General features: G+C 43.8%; 1 long non-coding RNA gene across 1 annotated transcript in view; it reads left to right on the top strand.

Annotated features, from left to right (window-relative positions):
• LOC117089330 overlaps window positions 1–19,031 on the top strand; it is a 28,812-nt gene that overhangs the window by 2,148 nt on the left and 7,633 nt on the right. The window contains exon 2 of the long non-coding RNA XR_004439552.1: window positions 676–691. This is a non-coding gene — a long non-coding RNA (uncharacterized LOC117089330). The remainder of the gene's footprint in view (window positions 1–675; window positions 692–19,031) is intronic.

Consider the following 19,031-nt stretch of genomic DNA (forward strand, 5'->3'; position numbering starts at 1 on the left):
TAAAAAATTTTCTCTCTTTCTTTTAAGATAAAACTGGTTTTATTCATTTTTATCTCCAGGAAAGGAATCATAAGTGATTAACAAGTTTTTTTTTTTTTAAATACTAAGGCTAAAAATCAGCACATGTTTACAATTAACTTGCTGACACATGCTGAGGTGAGATACAGATGCTTCTGAATTAAAGTCACAGAAACACATTAAATATTTGTCATGTATTGCCAAATTCTGGGGTCTCTGGACACTCCTACGGTTTTGTTTTGTTTTTGAGAGAAGGTCTCACTCTGTCACCCAGGCTGGAGTACAGTGGCACCATCATGGCTCACTACAATCTCTAACTCCCAGGCTCAGGTGATCTGCCTGCCTTGGACCTCCTAAAGTGCTGGGATTATTGGCGTGAGCCACCACACCCAGCCCACTCCTGTTTGTTAAAAGGCATAAAATACAAGTGATGGGTGTATAAAGGAAAACAGCTGATACAATTTTAGAAAACAACTGATACGATAACTAAGCAAAATTATGAACGATTACTAAAGAAATAAATGGTGCTGTACCCTCCTCACCAATGATCTAATTGCTGAGAGGCAGGCTTTACACTGGGGTAAAATCCTAAAGCGTGGCTGATATGGTTTGGCTCTGTTTCTCCACCCAAATCTCATCTTGACTTGTAATCCCCAGGTGTCGATGGAGGGAGGTGAGTGGATCATCGGGGCGGTTTCCCCCATGCTGTTCTTGTGATAGTGAGTTCTCACGAGATCTGATGGTCTGATAAAGAGCTCTTCCTACTTCGCTCTTTCTTCTCTCTCCTGCCTCCTTGTGAAGAAGGTGCCTGCTTCCCCTCCGCCTTCCACCAGGATTGTAAGTTTCCTGAGGCCTCCCCAGCCATGTGGAACTGTGAGTCAGTTAAATCTCTTTTCTTTATAAATTACCCAGTCTCGGGTATTTCTTTATAGCAGTGTGAAAATGGACTAATACAGTGGCTTTTGAAACTAAAGAAGTCATCAAGAAAGCATTGCTTTGGGTGTCAGAAGACCTGCCTCGAATCAGTTCAACTCTAAAAATCTTTACACAGCCTATGGAGAGAAAACTAAGCAAGTCCCTGAATCCTCAAGTGTTCCAGGAGAATGAAAAGGATTATAAAGGCTAAAGAACTGTTAGAATCAGTGCAGTGAACATGTAGACCAAAGCATTCCTACATGCCAGGAAAATGGTGTGTTGAAATGTTTTTGATTCTCACGAGAAAGGCAATTTAAGTTACAAGGCAAGGGCAAACTTTTGAAGATGGCCACGTGGACTCTGGATCCTTCTCTCTTTGTTCATGATTTGTTCTCCCTTCATTGGTTCTGCTCCTTGCCAAACATTAGATACCCTTGGGGTGAGATGCCACTTTTTCCACTTAACCTTAGGCAGATTACTTCTCTCCTTATCCAGTAATATTTACTCAAGGATGGTTGTAAGGATTAAATGAAAGAACAAATGTGCAGCATCCAACACACTGCCACCCTACTCTTCCCTTCCCTCCTAACACTCTCCACCCAAACCGTTCTGGTTTCAAATTTGTCCTCTCAAACAAAACCCAAAGGATTGGCTACTGGAACTATGCCATAACCTGCCCTTACTGATGGTTAGAGCCATCCTTACCATCATGGTACGAGCCATTCATGGTAAGAGCCATCCTTCTAAGGACCTTTGCATTAGAAGCATGATGCTGCCACCTCTTTGAGCTGGAAGATTCAAACAAGACCAGAACAACTTATCATAAAACTCCGTGTGCATCTGCTGTTGCATTAACTTGGAATGTAGAGTTCTCCTGTGTTGACATTAGATTATATGTTGCAAAGTCATCTATTGTAAGCCTTCCCAGTGGAATGTAAGCTTATTGAGAGGAGAACCTTTGACTTACTCAGCACTGTACTTCTGGTGCCTGAAACATTACCTGGCTCAAAGGAAGTACTCAATTCACAACTGTTTGATGAATGAATGAATGAATGAAAGAAAATGACTCATATCCATTAGGCAGTTACTATGGCTGAGACACTGTTCTGAGCACTTTACATTTGTTATGATCACTCAATTGTTGCAAGAAGCCCAAGTTACCATCATTGGCCCCATTTTGTAGATATGTTAGGTACCTTGCTTAGGTTCTCATTTGTACAGGGCAGAACTGGATCTTGCTAATATAGTCTGATTCTATACAGCCCATGCTGGAACAACAGCATCAACAGCAGCTCCTGGGAACTTGTTAGACATCCTAATTATTCTTCCCTCCACCTCAAACCCAGGAAATCTTAAACTTTGCAGGTGGGGCCCAGCCATCTGTGTTCTGACAAGCCCTTGAGGGCATTCTGAAGTGCTCAGGTTTGAGAGTCATATCACTACGCTACCCTCCTTCTCAGTCCTCAAGCACTCCAGGAATTTGATTTCCCTTATTTATTTATTTATTTATTTAAGAGAGGGATCTCACTTTGTCACCCAGGCTGACCCAGGCTGGAGTGCAGTGACACTGTCGTGGCTCACTGCAACCTCTATCTCTAGGGCTCAAGTGGTCCTCTCGCCTCAGCCTCCCTAGTAGCTGGAACTGCAGGCGCATGCCACGATGCCCAGCTAGTTTTTGTATATTTTGTAGAGACAGGGTTTTGCCACATTTCCCGGCTGGTCTTGAACCCCTGGGCTCAAAGAATCCACCCACCTTTGCCTCCCAAAGTGGCTCATGCTGGGATTACAAGCAAGAACCACTGCGCCCAGCCCCAGGACTTCACTTTCTAAGAAACACAATGGATGCTGTCTAAAAACAAAATTTTATCAAACTGAATTTAATGATCTCATTGTCTGTTATTTTATTTTTTTGTTTTTTTGTTTTGTGTTGTTTTGTTTTTTTGAGACAGAGTTTCACTCTCGTTGCCCAGGCTGGAGTGCAGTTGGGCAATCTTGGCACTGCAACTTCTGCCCCCCAGGTTCAAGCGATTCTCCTGCCTCAGCCTCCTGAGTAGCTGGGATTACAGGTGCCTGCCACCATGCCCGGCTTATTTTTTGTATTTTTAGTAGAGACAGGGTTTTGCCATGTTAGGCAGGCTGATCTCCAACTCCTGACCTCAGGTGATCTGCCCACCTCAGCCTCCAAAGATGCTGGGATTACAGGCATTAGCCACCGTGCTGGGCCGTTTTTTATTTTCAATTCATGAATCGGGCAGTATCCCATTTGTAAAACAGAAAGGTGCTCCAGTGAGCTGAGCAAGGGATGGGTTTTATATGCAGAAGAACTAAAGACGGCAGAAACACAGGCTAGAAAGTGAACTGATCATTTCAAAGCTACTTTCCTTATAAGATTAAAGCAGAGGAGACATTCTTATGCTTGTTCAGCTTGGCTGGGCCCTTTTGGATTGGTTGCTGTAAATCTGGTTTTTTGACTACTGGCATTTTTTTTTTCCTTTTCTTTTTTTTTTTTTTCTGAGATGGAGTCTCACTTTGTCATCCAGGCTGGAGTGCAGTGGTGCGATCTCAGCTCACTGTAGCCTCTGCCTCCTGGGTTCAAGTGATTCTCCTGCCTCAGCCTCCCTAGTGGCTGGGATTACAGGCGCCCGCCACCTCATCCAGCTGATTTTTGTATTTTAGTAGAGTCGGTGTTTCACCATGTTGGCCACACTGGTCTCGAACTCCTGTGGTTCACCTGCCTTGGCCTTCCAAAGTGCTAGGATTACAGGCATAAGCCACTGCCCCGGTCAAAAACTGGCCCATTTTAAAGTTCCATTTGATTGCATGGCAGTTAGCACAGGTGACTCCATTTTGGTTTGGTCTGTTCTGTCAAGGCCTAGTGTAGGAACTTAGTCCAAACAATACCTCTCATAAGTTTTATTTAATTTTTAATTTTTATTTTCTGAAAACATGTCAGGTTCATACCATAAATTTTATTTAACAGTACTCACATGTATAGTCTGGAAACACAAAGTTGTTCTATTATTATTACTATTATTTTATTTTTATTTTTATTTTCGAGACAGAGTCTCGCTCTGTCGCCCAGGCTGGAGTGCAGTGGCGCAATCTCTACTCACTGCAAGCTCTGCCTCCTGGGTTCACGCCATTCTCTTGCCTCAGCCTCCCGAGTAGCCTGGACTACAGGCACCCACCACCACGCCCGGCTAATTTTTTGTATTTTTTAGTAGAGACAGGGTTTCACCATATTAGCCAGGATGGTCTCAAACTCCTGACTTCGTGATCCGCCCACCTCAGCCTCCCAAAGTGCTGGGATTACAGGCATGAGCCACCGCACCTGGCCTAGTTCTTCTAGTATTATTATGATTTAAAAAATTTTTTTTCATACAGACGGAGTCTCATTGTATTGCCAGGGCTGCTCTCAAACGCCTGCCCTCAAGGGATCCTCCTACTTTGGCCTCCAAAAGTGCTGAGATTAAAAGTATGAGCCACAGCGCCTAGCCAAGTTTTCCTACTAAATGTAATTTGTGTGTGTGGTTTTGCTTTTTTCTGTTTTTGCTATTAATTAAAGGTATAGGCCTTTGGGCAAGTTACTTAATGTGTCTTTGGACCTCAGTATTCACATCTGTAAAATGGGCAGGGGTGGGGACTGGATTAGATCAGTGACTTTTAGCCCTGGCTGACACTAAAAGCACCTGCAGAACTTAAAAAAAAAAAAAATCCATTATCAGAAGTTCAGCAAGACCAATTAAACTTGGCCTCTGGGAGTGGGACCCTTCATTGACATTTTATTTTATTTTATTTATTTATTTATGAGACAGAATCTCTGTTGCCCAGGCTGGAGTGCAGTGGTGCCATCTCGGCTTACTGCAAGCTCCGCCTCCCGGGTTCACGTCATTCTCCTGCCTCAGCCTCCTGAGTAGCTGGGACTACAGGCGCCCGCCACCACGCCCAGATAATTTTGTTTTTGTATTTTTAGTAGAGATGGGGTTTCACCGTATTAGCCAAGATGGTCTTGATCTCCTGACCTCGTGATCCACCTGCCTCAGCCTCCCAAAGTGCTGGGATTAAGGGCGTGAGCCACTGCGCCCAGCCTATTTATTTTTTCATCCATTTTTTGGAGATGGAGTCTTGCTCTGTCACCCAGGCTGGAGTGATCTCGGCTCACTGCAACCTCCGCCTCCTAGGTTCAAGCGATTCTCCTGCCTCTGTCTCCCAAGTAGCTGGGATTACAGGTGCTGGCCACCACGCATGGCTAATTTTTTTGTTTTTTGTTTTTTTTTTTTGAGATGGAGTCTTGCTCTGCTGCCCAGGCTGGAGTGCAGTGGCCGGATATCAGCTCACTGCAAGCTCCGCCTCCCGGGTTTACGCCATTCTCCTGCCTCAGCCTCCCGAGTAGCTGGGACTACAGGCGCCCGCCACCTGGCCCGGATAGTTTTTTGTATTTTTTTAGTAGAGACGGGGTTTCACCGTGTTAGCCAGGATGGTCTCGATCTCCTGACCTCGTGATCCACCCGTCTCGGCCTCCCAAAGTGCTGGGATTACAGGCTTGAGCCACCGCGCCCGGCCTTTTTTTGTATTTTTAGTAGAGATGGAGCTTCACCATGTTGGTCAGGCTGGTCTTGACCTCCTGACCTCAGGTGATCTGCCTACCTCGGCCTCCCAAAGTGCTGGATTTACAGGACTGAGCCACCACGCCCAGCCTCCATTGGCATGGTGAAGAGGCTTCTCAGGTGATTATAATATTCAGCCACAGTTGAACTACTGTGCTAAATAAAGCCAATCACAGCCATCCTGGACCGCTTGCTCGTGATTGGCTTAAGAGATGTGCACGTGACCCAGTTCTGCCCAATTTTGATGTAAGAGGAAATGATGGGAGGGGCTTTCGGGAAGCTTTTTCTCATTACTTTGCTGATTCTTGCACTAGTGGTCTTTGCTTTCTCTCTAAGTATGGAAATGCTTTCACTGTAAAGAGAAAGACAGAGAAAGGCTGGAGTAGCAAACTCACGTGTCTCTAAGTAGCCTGGAAGTTAATCTATAAAGGAAGAGGGTTGGGTGGAAGCTATGCCGTGCCTCAAGGGGGCTGAAGTTTTAGATATAAGATTTAAGCAGAAGGGGAATGTGATAATAAAATATTGGATAGCTCGTATAAGCCCTTTTCTTCTTTTTCTGAGATGGAGTCTCACTCTGTCACCCAGGCTGTAGTGCAGTGGCGCCATCTCGGCTCACTGCAACCTCCGCCTCCTAGGTTCAAGCAATTCTCCTGCCTCAGCCTCCTGAGTGGCTGGGACTACAGGTGCCCGCCACCACATCCAGCTAATTATTATTTTTATTTATTTGTTTATTTATTTTTTGTATTTTTAGTAGTGACGGGGTTTCATCACATTGGCCAGGCTGGTCTTGAATTTCTGACCTCAGACAATCTGCACGCCTTGGCCTCCCAAAGTGCTGGAATTACATGCATGAGCCACCGCACCCAGCAATATAATCACTATTATAAGAGGCTGGAGTACTGAGCTTGGAAAATGGGCAGATAGGCTGCGCAACTGAAACCATGATCAAAATTACTCCCCAAATCAAGCCAGTTAAGAAACTGTTGCTGCTGCCAACCATGGAATACCACTGCCCCTACCGCCCTCGCTGTTCCTAGAAGCTGAATTTTGCTTTCACCATCGACTGCCAGAAATAATTCACCAATTCTTTCTTGTCCTGGATTCTTCCTAAAATTAGCACCCCATTTATAAGCCTGGGAGACACGCTTAATTGGCCAAGCCTGGAGCATGCTGGTAAGTATCGGGTATATTGCTTGAACAGTGGGAAGTGACACCTGCCTCTGACCAAGACTTGTGAATTGGGGACATCCTTGAATAAAAGAGAGGGGTTCAAAAGCTGGTGACCGAAGGTATCACAAGTGTTTATCACACCAGTATTCCGCCATGAGGGACGATAGTCAAATATTGCCAGTTCTTTGGATTTTTCAAGCAAAATCAGAAATTTGGATTTTATTTTATTTTTGAGACAGGGTTGTGCTCTACTGCCCAGGCTGGTCTTGAACTCCTGGGCTCAAGCAGTTCTCCTGCCTCAGACTCCCAAAGTGCTGGGATTACAGGCATGAGCCACCTCACCAAGCCTATTTATTATTTTAGAGACAAGGTCTCACTCTGTGGCCCAGGCTGGAGTGGAGTGATGGAATCCTAGCTCACTGACGCCTTGAAATCCTGGGCTCAAGCAATTCTCCCCATCAGCCTCCTGAGTGGCTGGGACTATAAGGCATGCACCATCACACCCTGCTAATTAAAAAAAAATTTTGGTAGAGATGGGGTCTCGCTATGTTGCCGAGGCTGGTGTTGAACTCCTGAACCCAAGTAATCTGCCCGCTTTGGCCTCTCAAAGCATTGTGATTACACGTGTGAGCCATGGTACCTGGGTGAATTTTGGATTTTATATGAAATCCTTGTATATTAAATGTTGGTAACTAATTAAAAACAAGCTGCTGGCCAGGCAAAAACACTATATGGATCACTTTGTGACTTCTAATTTGTCAAAGACAGATGATCAGGCAAAGATGTCATTTCTTCTTACTTTCCCCTTCTGCCTGTGGTTTAGTCCTTCTGGGACATTACTGGCAAGTAAAGGTGATATCTCTGTGTGAATTGTACCATTAATTAGCACAGGTGCAAACTTTTCTTATATAATCACCATCAGATTTGGAAACAATTTAATAAAACATCAAGTGATGGAGATGGCAGGATCATACATTACAAGCAAAATTACCAACACAAGGCATTTGCTCTTAAAATTGGATTAGAGAAAGGGAGCCCGGGATTTTGCTACTCTCAGCTTTGGAACAAGCTTGGGTTTGGACACAGCGCTTACTGCCTTTGTTTATCTTAATTTATTTATTTTTTGAGATGGGGTCTTGCTCTGTCACCCAGGCTGGAGTGCATGGCGCAATCTTGGCTCACTGCAACCTCTGCCTCCCAGGTTCAAGCAATTCTCCTGCCTCAACCTCCTGAGTAGCTGGGATTACAGGCACCCACCACCACACCTGGCTAATTTTTGTATTTTTAGTAGAGACAGGGTTTCACCATGTTGGCCAGGCTGGTCTCGAACTCCTGATCTTGTGATCCACCCGCCTCGGCCTCCCAAAGGGTGGGGATTACAGGTGTGAGCCACCACGCCGGGCTGCCTTTGTTTATTTTTAAGACTTCTTCTTATGAGAGAATGGGATTGAAGGCTATCTTTGGAAGATGCTGGCAGAAGAAAATCAAACTGGGTCTTTCTCCTGAGCATGTTTATACTGGTGAAATCATGTTTGAATAGAGGGAGAAGGAGAAAAACATCTCAAAGGGCGACTGATCAGGACTCCGAGGTCTTCTTTCCCCCAATTACTTTCTCTTACCAGAAACCCCAAATCCCCCATGTTAGAGTTTAGGGACTCCATTCATCATCCTCTAACATGTGTTGATTAAATAACTAATAGATGGTTATTTATCACATCCTGAATCTGATTCTAATTTTCAGGTTGGAAGGGTTAACTCCTATGAATTTGCTCCATATACAGGGCTCAAAAAAGTTCACATTTCATTATTTTTCTAAGTCAAATATATCTGGCTTAATGTCCTTCACTGTTGCTCTCTCAAGCTAAGGTAGTTTGGAGATTCATTCTGTTGGGAATGGAGGGTTGGGTTTCTTCCCTTCTCTGGGGCTATTCAAGATGCCTAGGTGGTTGTAGAAATGGGCCGGAAAATTTGGAGAAAGGGCTTTTGGTCTTCAATTATTTTATTATTATTATTACTATTTTTAAATTTTAGTGACAGTATCTTATTCTGTTGCCCAGGATAGAATGCAATGGTGCCATCACAGCTCACTGCAGCCTCAACCTCCTGGGCTTAAGTGATCCTCCTGCCTCAGCCTCTGGCATAGCTGAGACTATAGGCATGAGCCACCACACCTGACTAATTTTTAAATTTTTTGTAGAGATGGGGTCTTACCATGTTGACTAGGCTGGTTGTTTTGAAATCTGAGCTCAAGCGATCCTCCTGCCTTGGCCTCTCATAGTGCTGGGATCACAGGCATGAGCCACTGGGCCCCGGCTGGTCTTCAATTTTTTTTTTTTTTTTTGAGACGGAGTTTCGCTCTTGTTGCCCAGGCTGGAGTGCAATGGTGCGATCTCGGCTCACTGCAACCTCCACCTCTCGGGTTCAAGCGATTCTCCTGCCTCAGCCTCCTGAGGAGCTGGGATTACAGGTGTCTGCCACTATGCCCAGCTACTTTTTTGTATTTTTAGTAGAGACAGGGTTTCACCATATTGGCCAGGCTGGTCTCAAACTCCTGACCACAGGTGATCCACCCGCCCCGGCCTCCCAAAGTGCTGGGATTACAGGTCTTCAGTTCTTTATATCGTCTGTTGTAATAGATGCTCTTTGTGCAGTTGGAACAATCCCTTTGAAGGTCAGCAGCTCTGTGGGTAATAGTGTTGGTTTTCTCAGTATACAACTTAGCCACCTGCAACGTTTGTCATCGCACCCAGTGCCACAAGAGTTTGGGGTTTAGAATTCCCTGTGCTCATTCTTCAAAGTCCTTCTTATCACCTCTCCCCTCCCTTGCCTCCAAGAGAAGTATTGATCTATGAAGACAGGACATGATCTGCACTCTTTTTACTCAAAGCAAGGTCCAGGGACTGGCAGCCTTCACACAACCTGGGAGCTTGTTAGAAGTGCAGTCTCTGGCTCCACCCCAGACCTCCTGAATCCAAATCTCCATTGTAACAAGGTCTCCAGGCAATTGGTAAGCACACTTCAGTTGCCAAACCCTGGATACCACTGCATTGTATTATGTTAGTGCAAAAGCAATTACTTTTGCACCAACCTGATATCTCTATCCTACTGTCCTGCCTCTCCAGCCTGTTCTACACCCTCACTGTGAATTCTTCAGGGACTTGGGCCACTCTGCTCTCATACAACACTCCCACCTCCTCCCCTCGAAGGGCCTGGCGTTTTGGCAATTCGACTCTAAGTCCCAAAGTTTCTAGGCATTCAAGTTCCCCTGGACTAGGCAAGCCCAATATTCCAGAACTCTAAGGCTTAATTGCTTGGGGGGAAAAATCCTCCTTAGTCTTTTGTATTGAGTCTTCAGCAGTAAATATTAATGTCCAGTTAATTTCTCAACCATATTATTCTGTCATGCCAATAATAGGCCCTCTAAGCTGGTAAAATTTAAAAAAGATCTATTTTGAAATTTTTCCTTATTTTCCCTACATGGAATCCCATGTAATCGCCCTAGGCTAGAAACCCCAAAGTCATGGGGACTGAGAAAGATAAAAAGATGTTAATAAGGATGTGGTCAAAGTGTACTTACATTATCCTGGCTGTGTTTGGCAGTGGTCCAGCCTGAGGCCACACAGCTTTTGGGTTTGTGACACTAAAAATGCAGAGATGTGCTGGGCACGGTGGCTCGTGCCTGTAATCCCAACACTTTGGGAGGCCGAGGCAGGTGGATCACCTGAGGTCAGGAGTTCAAGACCAGCCTGGCCATCATGGTGAAACCCTGTCTCTACAAAAATACAAAAATTAGCCGGGCGTGATGGCGGGTGCCTGTAATCCCAGCTACTCAGGAGGCTGGGGCGGAAGAATCACTTGAAACAGGGAAGCAGAGGTTGCAGTGAGCTGAGATCATGCCATTGCACTCTAACCTGGGCGACAGAGTGAGACTCCGTCTCAAAAAAAAAAAAAAGTAAGTGAATTAAAAAAGAAAATGCAGAGATGACAAAGCAGTTGGGTGCATACCTATTGTAAGCTCTGTGTGCACAACAAGGGGACAATTTATTGCCCCTCTGCCATCATACTAGGGACCCTGGGGGACGTAAGGAAGTGAGAAACAGACCTCAATATTGGCAAAAAACTGTAGAATTTATTCGAGAATGCCAAGTAATAAGAAAATGCAAATCACTAGCATTATTTGTGTTGCATGGCAGAGTTACACAACAGTTTATTATATAGTAGATGCTACACAAAGCATGGCTGTTTATAGACATTTTGTCCCATTCCTCCAGTTCCCCTAAACTCACTCTTTCAAAGCATTGGCTCAAGTTTAATGGCAATATGATTTTTTTTTTTTTTTTTTTTTTTTTTTTTTTTTTGAGACAGGGTCTCACTCTTGCCCAGGCTGGAGTGCAGTGGCTCTATTTCAGCTCACTGCAACCTCTGCCTCCTGGCCTCAAGCAACCCTTTCACCTCAGCCTCTCGAGTAGCTGGGACCACAGGTACACGCCACCATGCCCGGCTAATATTTTGGTATTTTTTGTAGAGACAGGGTTTCACCATACTGCCCAGGCTGGTCTTGGACTCTTGGGCTCAAGAGATCCACCTGTCTCAGTCTCCCAAAGTGCTGGCATTACAGGTGTGAGTCACTGTACCCGGCCAGGCAATGTGATTTTTAAAATATATACTTTAATTTTTATTTTTTTGAGATGGAGTCTCTGTCGACCAGGCTGGAGTGCAGTGATGCAATCTTGGCTCACTGCAACCTCTACCTCCCAGGTTCAAGCGATTCTCCTGCCTCAGCCTCCCAAGTGGCTGGGATTACAATTGTGTACCACCATGCCTGGCTAATTTTTGTATTTTTCAGTAGAGATGAGGTTTCAACGTGTTGGCCAGCCTGGTCTCGAACTCCTGACCTCAAGTGATCCACCCCTCCCCCCAGCCTCCCAAAGTGCTGGGATTACAGGCATGAGCCACCATACCGGGCCCTGAAAATGTACGTTTTAAATAAATGCAATGCTGAAAATTACAGCAAGAGAGTAAGCACTGAAAATTGGGCCAGGCCGTGGTGGCTCATGCCTGCAATCCCCGCAATTTGGGAGGCCAAGGCAGGTGGATCACCTGAGGTCAGGAGTTCGAGACCAGTCTGGCCAACATGGTGAAACCCCACCTCTACTAAAAATACAAAAATTAGCCGGGTGTGGTGGTGCACACCTATAATCCCAGCTACTCGGGAGGCTGCAGCAGGAGAATCACTTGAACCTGGGAGGCGAAGGTTGCAGTGAGCCGAGATTACACCATTGCACTTCAGCCTGGGTGACAGAGCAAGACTCCCTCTCAAAAAAAAGAAAAAAAAAAAAAGAAAATTGGGTCAGGCATGGTGCTGCACACCTGTAATCCCAGATTTTGGGGAGGCCAAAGTGGATGAACTGCTTGAGCCCAGGAGTTCAAGACCAGCCTGGGCCACATGGCAAAACTTCATCTCTATTAAAAAAAATAAAAATAATAATAAAGAAAAGAAAACAAAATTGAGGCACCAACATTGCCCCAAGTCAATATAGAGGAGAATTTTTGAGCTTGAAGATATTTTTTGTGGTTCAAATATAGACTATCAAAATATATTTTTAAAAATGCTTTAAGAGAATTATTTTAAATGAGAAGCACCTTAGAGTAAGTCTTGCTCTGAACTGAAGCAACTTGGCCGATCTGCAGGAAATTAAAATACCTGGCACATTCATTAATATGAAGATTGCACAATTGTGTCATGAAAAAGTCTTGAAATCTTTTTTTTTTTTTCTTGCGACAGGGTCTTGCTCTGTCACCCAGGCTGGAGTGGAGTGGTGGTACCATCTCCCAGTCTTGCTCCATCCTCCCACCTCAGCTCCCAAGTAGCTGGGACTACAGGCACGTATCACTACACTCAGCTAGTTTTGTTTATTATTGAAATGTAAAGATCATTTAAAGTACAAGTTTGAACAAAAGCAAATTTCTTTCTTAAAAGAGTAAAGTTTCCTGAGTCGCATGAGAGTAAATCATTTCATATCCTCCGCTTTAGATTTTTTCTTAATTTAAGAGATATTGGACAAAAATAACATATTCAATATGTCATATTTTGGGAAATGTCAACCAGAACTGGCTTGTTGAATATGGGTTATCGTCAGTTTGAGCCAATTAATTAATTAAAAATCTAAATGCTAAACTCGAATAAGTTCTTGGTTTTGATACAATTTCTAATTTTCTTCTGTTGCTCAGGTGATTTGAAATTATAATTGGAATAAATTTTGCAAAATTAACACATAAAAGGGCATCACTGAAAACATTTTCTATTGCATAATTCCAAATGCCATGGAAGAAGCTGGCATATTTGGATAGTCACAGAACTTAATTCCATACGTACGTATTTCAAAATTATCCATCTGCTTAACACCAGGAAGGGTTTCAATGGTAAGATCTTGGTGTACCCAACTGTGGGGAACTTGGTGTGATAAAATTTGCGAAATCAAAATCATGTTATTTCTTTAAAAACAATTAGTGGGATTAGAAAGTTATTCCAAGTCTGCAATATGGTATTATGAGAATGAGAAAACAGGTTGGGCACGGTGGCTCACGCCTGTAATCCTAGCACTTTGGGAGGCCAAGGCGGGAGGAGGGCTTGAGCCCAGGAGTTCCAGATCAGCCTGAGCAACAAGGTGAGACCTCATCTCTACAAAAAATTAAAAATTAGCCAGGCGTGGTGGTACATGCCTGTGGTCTTAGCTACCTGGGAGGCAGAGGCAGGAGGAATGCTTGAGATCAGGAGGTCAATGCTGCAGTAAGCTGTGACTGTACTCCAGCCTGGGCAACAGAGCAAGACCCTGTCTCAAAAAACAAACAAACAAACAAACAAGATAATTTATTCATGTCTTCCACATTCCTAAGTGACCACCAGGCAGAAGACACACACACAGGTAATAAACTAAAGGTAACCCCTCAGATCCTAAAGACTAGGAGAATTTAGCTTAAGCTTTAACATTAATTAAGTGAGATTGCTCCTTCTCACGTAAAATTGTGTTAAAAAATAACAGTGACATTCAAACACCGCTCTAAATATATTTTTTATCGGGAAAGTACCTTGACGTCTCTTTAGTCAAAGTAATATAAACTGGCCGGGCGTGGTAGCTCAGGCCTGTAATCCTAGCACTCTGGGAGGCTAAGGTGGGTGGGTCACCTGAGGTCAGGAGTTCCAGACCAGCCTGGCCAACATGGTGAAACCCCGTCTCTACTAAAAATACAAAAAGAAAAAAAAAAAAAATTAGCTCAGCATGGTGATGGGCGCCTATAATCCCAGCTACTCGGGAGGCTGAGGCAGGAGAATCGCTTGAACCTGGGGAGTAGAGGTTGCAGTGAGCTGAGATCGTGCCACTGCACTATAGCCTGGGCAAAAGAGCGAAACTCCGTCTCAAAAAAAAAAAGTACTACGAGCTACCCTAATACTAGTACTAAACTATGGTTAGTAAACATCCCTTTTGTGGTAGCAACTTTTTAATAGAATGGCTGCTACTCGGAAGGCTGAGGCTTGAGAATTGCTTGAACCCCGGAGGTGGAGGTTGCAGTGAGCTGAGATTGCACCACTGCACTCTAGCTGGGCGGCAAAGCGAGACTCTCTCTCTCTGTATATATAAAGCAGGTAGATTGTAGAATGTTAATTGACCCAAACTGACATAACATAAAGAAGTTTTTTTTTTAAGGTCCTTTTGAAAAAGCTTTATAGATGCACTTACAAACTGTTTCAGCTGCAAGTGTTTCTGTCATGAAGAGGAATTTCTTTGTAAGTTAGTTAATGTGTAACTTTGATGATAGCAGTAACAAAAGCAGTCACTGCAGTACTTAACTAATTTTCACTTGGTGTCATGTAAATGAGAAATTCCAAGTAAGCTATGTGTAAGAATGTGCAGTGTTAATAACTGGGTGCTCTACTATGGCACTCTTAGACTGCAAATACGATCTGTATGAAGTACGCTTGATATACTTATATAACAATAGAAATATTTGTATGCATACATTCTTAGATCTAAGAGCAAAAGAAACTTATCTAGGCCCAAAAGAAAGTTTTAAGCAAGTCAAAATTTTCATTAGAATTATAAATATGACTTGTGGTCTGGCGCGGTGGCTCATACCTATAATCCCAGCACTTTGGGAGGCCGGGGTGGGTGGGTCTCTTGAGGCCAGGAGTTCCAGACCAGCCTGGGAAACATGTTGAAACCCAATTGCTACTAAAAATACAAAAACTGGCCGGGCATGGTGGTGCATGCCTATAATACCAGCTACTCGGAAGGCTGAGGCAGGGGAATCGCTTGAACTCTGGACTGGGAGGCTGCAGTGAACCGAGATCGCACCTGGGCGACATATGAAATTCTATCTCAAAAAATAAAATTAAAAAGAATTATAAATATGACTTGCAATACTGGTATTGAATTTTTAAAAACTTAGCTACCTAGTGCTACCAAGTTTGTCAGCATTTTGACAATGGTATTATGGAAACACTGCTAGCAGTTTTGTTGATGTCAATATGTGTGTGTGTGTGTGTATATATATATATATATATATTTTTTTTTTTGAGATGGGGTCTCGCTCTGTTGCCCAGGTTGGAGAGCAATGGCACAATCTTGGTTCACTGCAACCTCTGCCTCCCAGGTTCAAGCGGTTCTCCTGCCTCAGCCTCCCAAGTAGTTGGGATTACAGGCATACACCACCATGCCTGGCTAATTTTTTGTATTTGGTAGAGATGGGGTTTCTCCATGTTGGTCAGGCTGGTCTCGAACTCCTGACCTCAGGTGATCCACCCGCCTCGGCCTCCCAAAGTGCTGGGATTACAGGCGTGACCCACTGTGCTCAGCCAATATATGTATTTTTTTAACGTGCAAGATTGGGATAGTATTTTCTTCGAAAAAAGGCAATTTTAGCAGATCAAATACAAGCTATATTAGGTGCATGTTTACTAGAAATTACATAAAAGCATTGTTAGGAAAAGATGAAATAAACCAGTAATGGTAACCATATACGAAGGGGGAAGAAAGAATAGTTTATACAAGGAATATGATTAGCACGGACATTTCATTCTATAATGTAACTTGCAAATATAAGAGGAGAAAAGTGGTAGATATATAGAAAATAAGAGGAGAACAAAGTGACATTTTATAAAAATAAACTCATGAACACAGAATGAAGAGAAGCCTAAAAATTAGTCTACGGGGTTTCTATTTTTGGCAATATTTTGAGCCAGATAATTTTAAAACTTTCATACCAATAATCATCTACAAATGCTGGATAAAATAGAGCAAACACTTTTATTTTATTTTATTTTATTTTTGAGATGGAGTCTTGCTCTGTCACCCAGGCTGGAGTGCCGTGGTGTGATCTTGGCTCACTGCAGCTTCTACCTCCAGGGTTCAAGCAGTTCTCCTGCGTCAGCCTCCCTGATAGTTGGGATTACAGGTGCGCACAACCACACCTGGTGAATTTTTATATTTTTAGTAGAGATGGGGTTTCATCATGTTGGCCAGGCTGGTCTCGAACTCCTGACCTCAAATGATCCACCCATCTCGGCCTCCCAAAGTGCTGGGATTACAGGTGTGAACCACCATGCCCGGTCAGATATAGCAAACACATTCTTAAATGCCAGAAAATGGGGACAATCCTCACGAATCAGAAAAAGAGGCTATGAAAACCAGAGCTGGGTTGTGTGCAGTGGTTCACGCCTATAATGCCTGCACTTTGGGAAGCAGGGCTGGGAGGATCTCTTGGCCCAGGAGTTCAAGACCAGCCTGGGCAACATAGCCACACCCTGTCTCTACAAAAACATTTTGAAAAAAACTAGTCTCAGCTTTCAGGAGGCTGAGGCAGGAGGATCACTTAAGCCTAAGAAGGTTGAGGCTACAGTGAGGTATGATTCGCAACACTGCACAACAGCCTAGGTGACAGGAGACTCTGTCTCTACAAGCAAACAAGCAAACAAAAACAGAATTGTGAGGATGAACTGGGTCCTTATGGAGGTGAAAGGGATTTGAGTCTCTTTTTTTTGTTTTGTTTTGTTTTGTTTTTTGACAGAGTCTCACTCTGTCGCCCGGGCTGGAGTGCAGTGGAGCAATCTCTGGCTCGCTGCAAGCTCTGCCTCCTGGGTTCACGCTATTCTCCTGCCTCAGCCTCCCAAGTAGCTGGGACTACAGGTGCCCGCCACCACGCCCGGCTAATTTTTTTGTATTTTTAGTACAGACATGGTTTCACCGTGTTAGCTAGGAAGGTCTCGATCTCCTGACCTCATGATCCGCCTGCCTTGGCCTCCCAAAGTGCTGGGATTACAGGCATTAGCCACCGCACCCAGCCAGGGTTTGAGTTTTAAAGGTTCCTAAAGGGAGGGGACAAGGCTTTGGTGGAACTGGAACTACAACCTCCACACAAGTAAGAACCCTCAAAGAGTTACACCCTTAAGGAAAATGGTCGTAAAAATCTGTCCACCCAGTGTAGGGAGACGACAAGGAGGCTTATCTGTCTTATTCTGGGTCCTACGTGGAGAAAACTCCCCCTCTACCTTTGTCACAATATGATTGTACTCTCAGTTATAAATTGAGCAAGTTCTCGGCATCTAATATGCACCATGGCTGGTGAGGGATGTGTTAATTAATTTGATTGTGACAATCATTTTATATCATATACATACATCAAATCATCATGTTGTATGCCTTGAATATGTATGTACAATCTTGTTTTTTGTGTTTTGTGTGTGTGTGTGTGTGTTTTTGAGACAGGGTCTCTCTGTCACCCAGATTGTAGTGCCATGGTGAGATCTCAGCTCATTGCAACCTCTGCCTCCTGGGTTCAGGTGATCCTCCCACCTCAGCCTCCCGAGTAGCTGAGACCACAGGTGTCTGCCACTATGCCTAGCTAATTTAATTTTTCTTCTTTTTGCCTGGGCGCAGTGGCTTACACCTGTAATCCCAGCACTTTGGGAGGCCAAGGAGGGTAGATCACTTGAGGTCAGGAGTTCAAGACCAGCCTGTCCAACATGGCAAAACTCTGTCTGTACTAAAAATACAAAAATTAGCCAGACATAGTGGCACATTCCTGTAATCCCAGCTACTTGGGAGGCTGAGGCATGAGAATTGCTTGAATCCATGAGGCAGAGGTTGCAGTGAGACAATATTGCATCATTGCACTCCGGCCTGGGTGACAAAGTCAGTTCTCACTATATTGCCCAGGCTGGTCTGAAACTCCTGGGCTCAAGCGATCCACCCTCAGCCTCCCAAAGTACTGGGATTATAAGCGTGAGGTACCACACCCAGCCAATCTTTATTTGTTAATTAAATATTTTAGAATGAGAAAACAAGACTATACTCACATAGATTTGGAGTTCAAATTTATACTATGGAAAACCCAAGCCAAGAAATTAACTAAACACAAACTCGGGAATGACAAAGCTTCAGCCTAGATGTGTGGGATTCCCACAGGTAGAGATCTACATGTTTGAAATTACAAAGCACACAAGGAAACACTCCACCATGAACAAAAGGCAATAGAAATAAACATCAGATCTCAATTACTTCAGATAACTGGATTATAAAAGACTCATTTAAATGGGTTGACAATGATAGAGCCACAAATAAATTAATAAACATGAGAAAAAAATTGCAACTCTTAAAATGTGTAAGGCACTTTTGAGAAAGAAACCAGAATACTTCGATTTTGGTGATTTGTGTCTTTCTTATCATTGTTATTGGAACCAAATATTCAACATGAGACTTCACCTACGTGCTTGGGTATTAACTAGAAGCAGTAAAATTTCCCAGTGAGTCACTCAGAATCACTGGTTCAGCAAAAAAAAATTATTGACATCTGCAATGTGCCACCCACTCTGACACATTGCCCTAGGGATATAGCGAGTAAAGAAGACAGACCCTCCTTTTGTCTGCATGGAGTAAGTTAATTACAAGTGTGACGATGCATGAATGAGGGTGAAGGAAAGTCAAGGAAGACCCTGGGGAAGTGCTATTTCAATGGAGACTTGAAGAATGAGTAGAATTTAGCCTGGTGACGAGGGAGTAGAGAAAGTTGTCCAGACAGAGAGGAGAGAGTGTTGGAAGATCCAGATTCAAGACAGGCTGGTGCATTTGAAAGTCTAGACTAATAGGGTTGAGTGAAGAGACCCTGTGGGTTGTTGGATGTATGTGTAGATTATCACAATGCAAGGCTTTTGGGGCCAGATTCTGAACAACCTTGTATGCTAGGCTGAGCAGTTTGATTTGAATCTATCCTGTAGGCAATAGACAAGGGGAAAATTTGGGATAGAAGAGATGGTCGCACTTATGG

This window comes from Trachypithecus francoisi, unplaced genomic scaffold (assembly GCF_009764315.1).
Source record: "Trachypithecus francoisi isolate TF-2019V2 unplaced genomic scaffold, Tfra_2.0 Lachesis_group11, whole genome shotgun sequence".
Lineage (NCBI taxonomy): Eukaryota > Metazoa > Chordata > Mammalia > Primates > Cercopithecidae > Trachypithecus > Trachypithecus francoisi.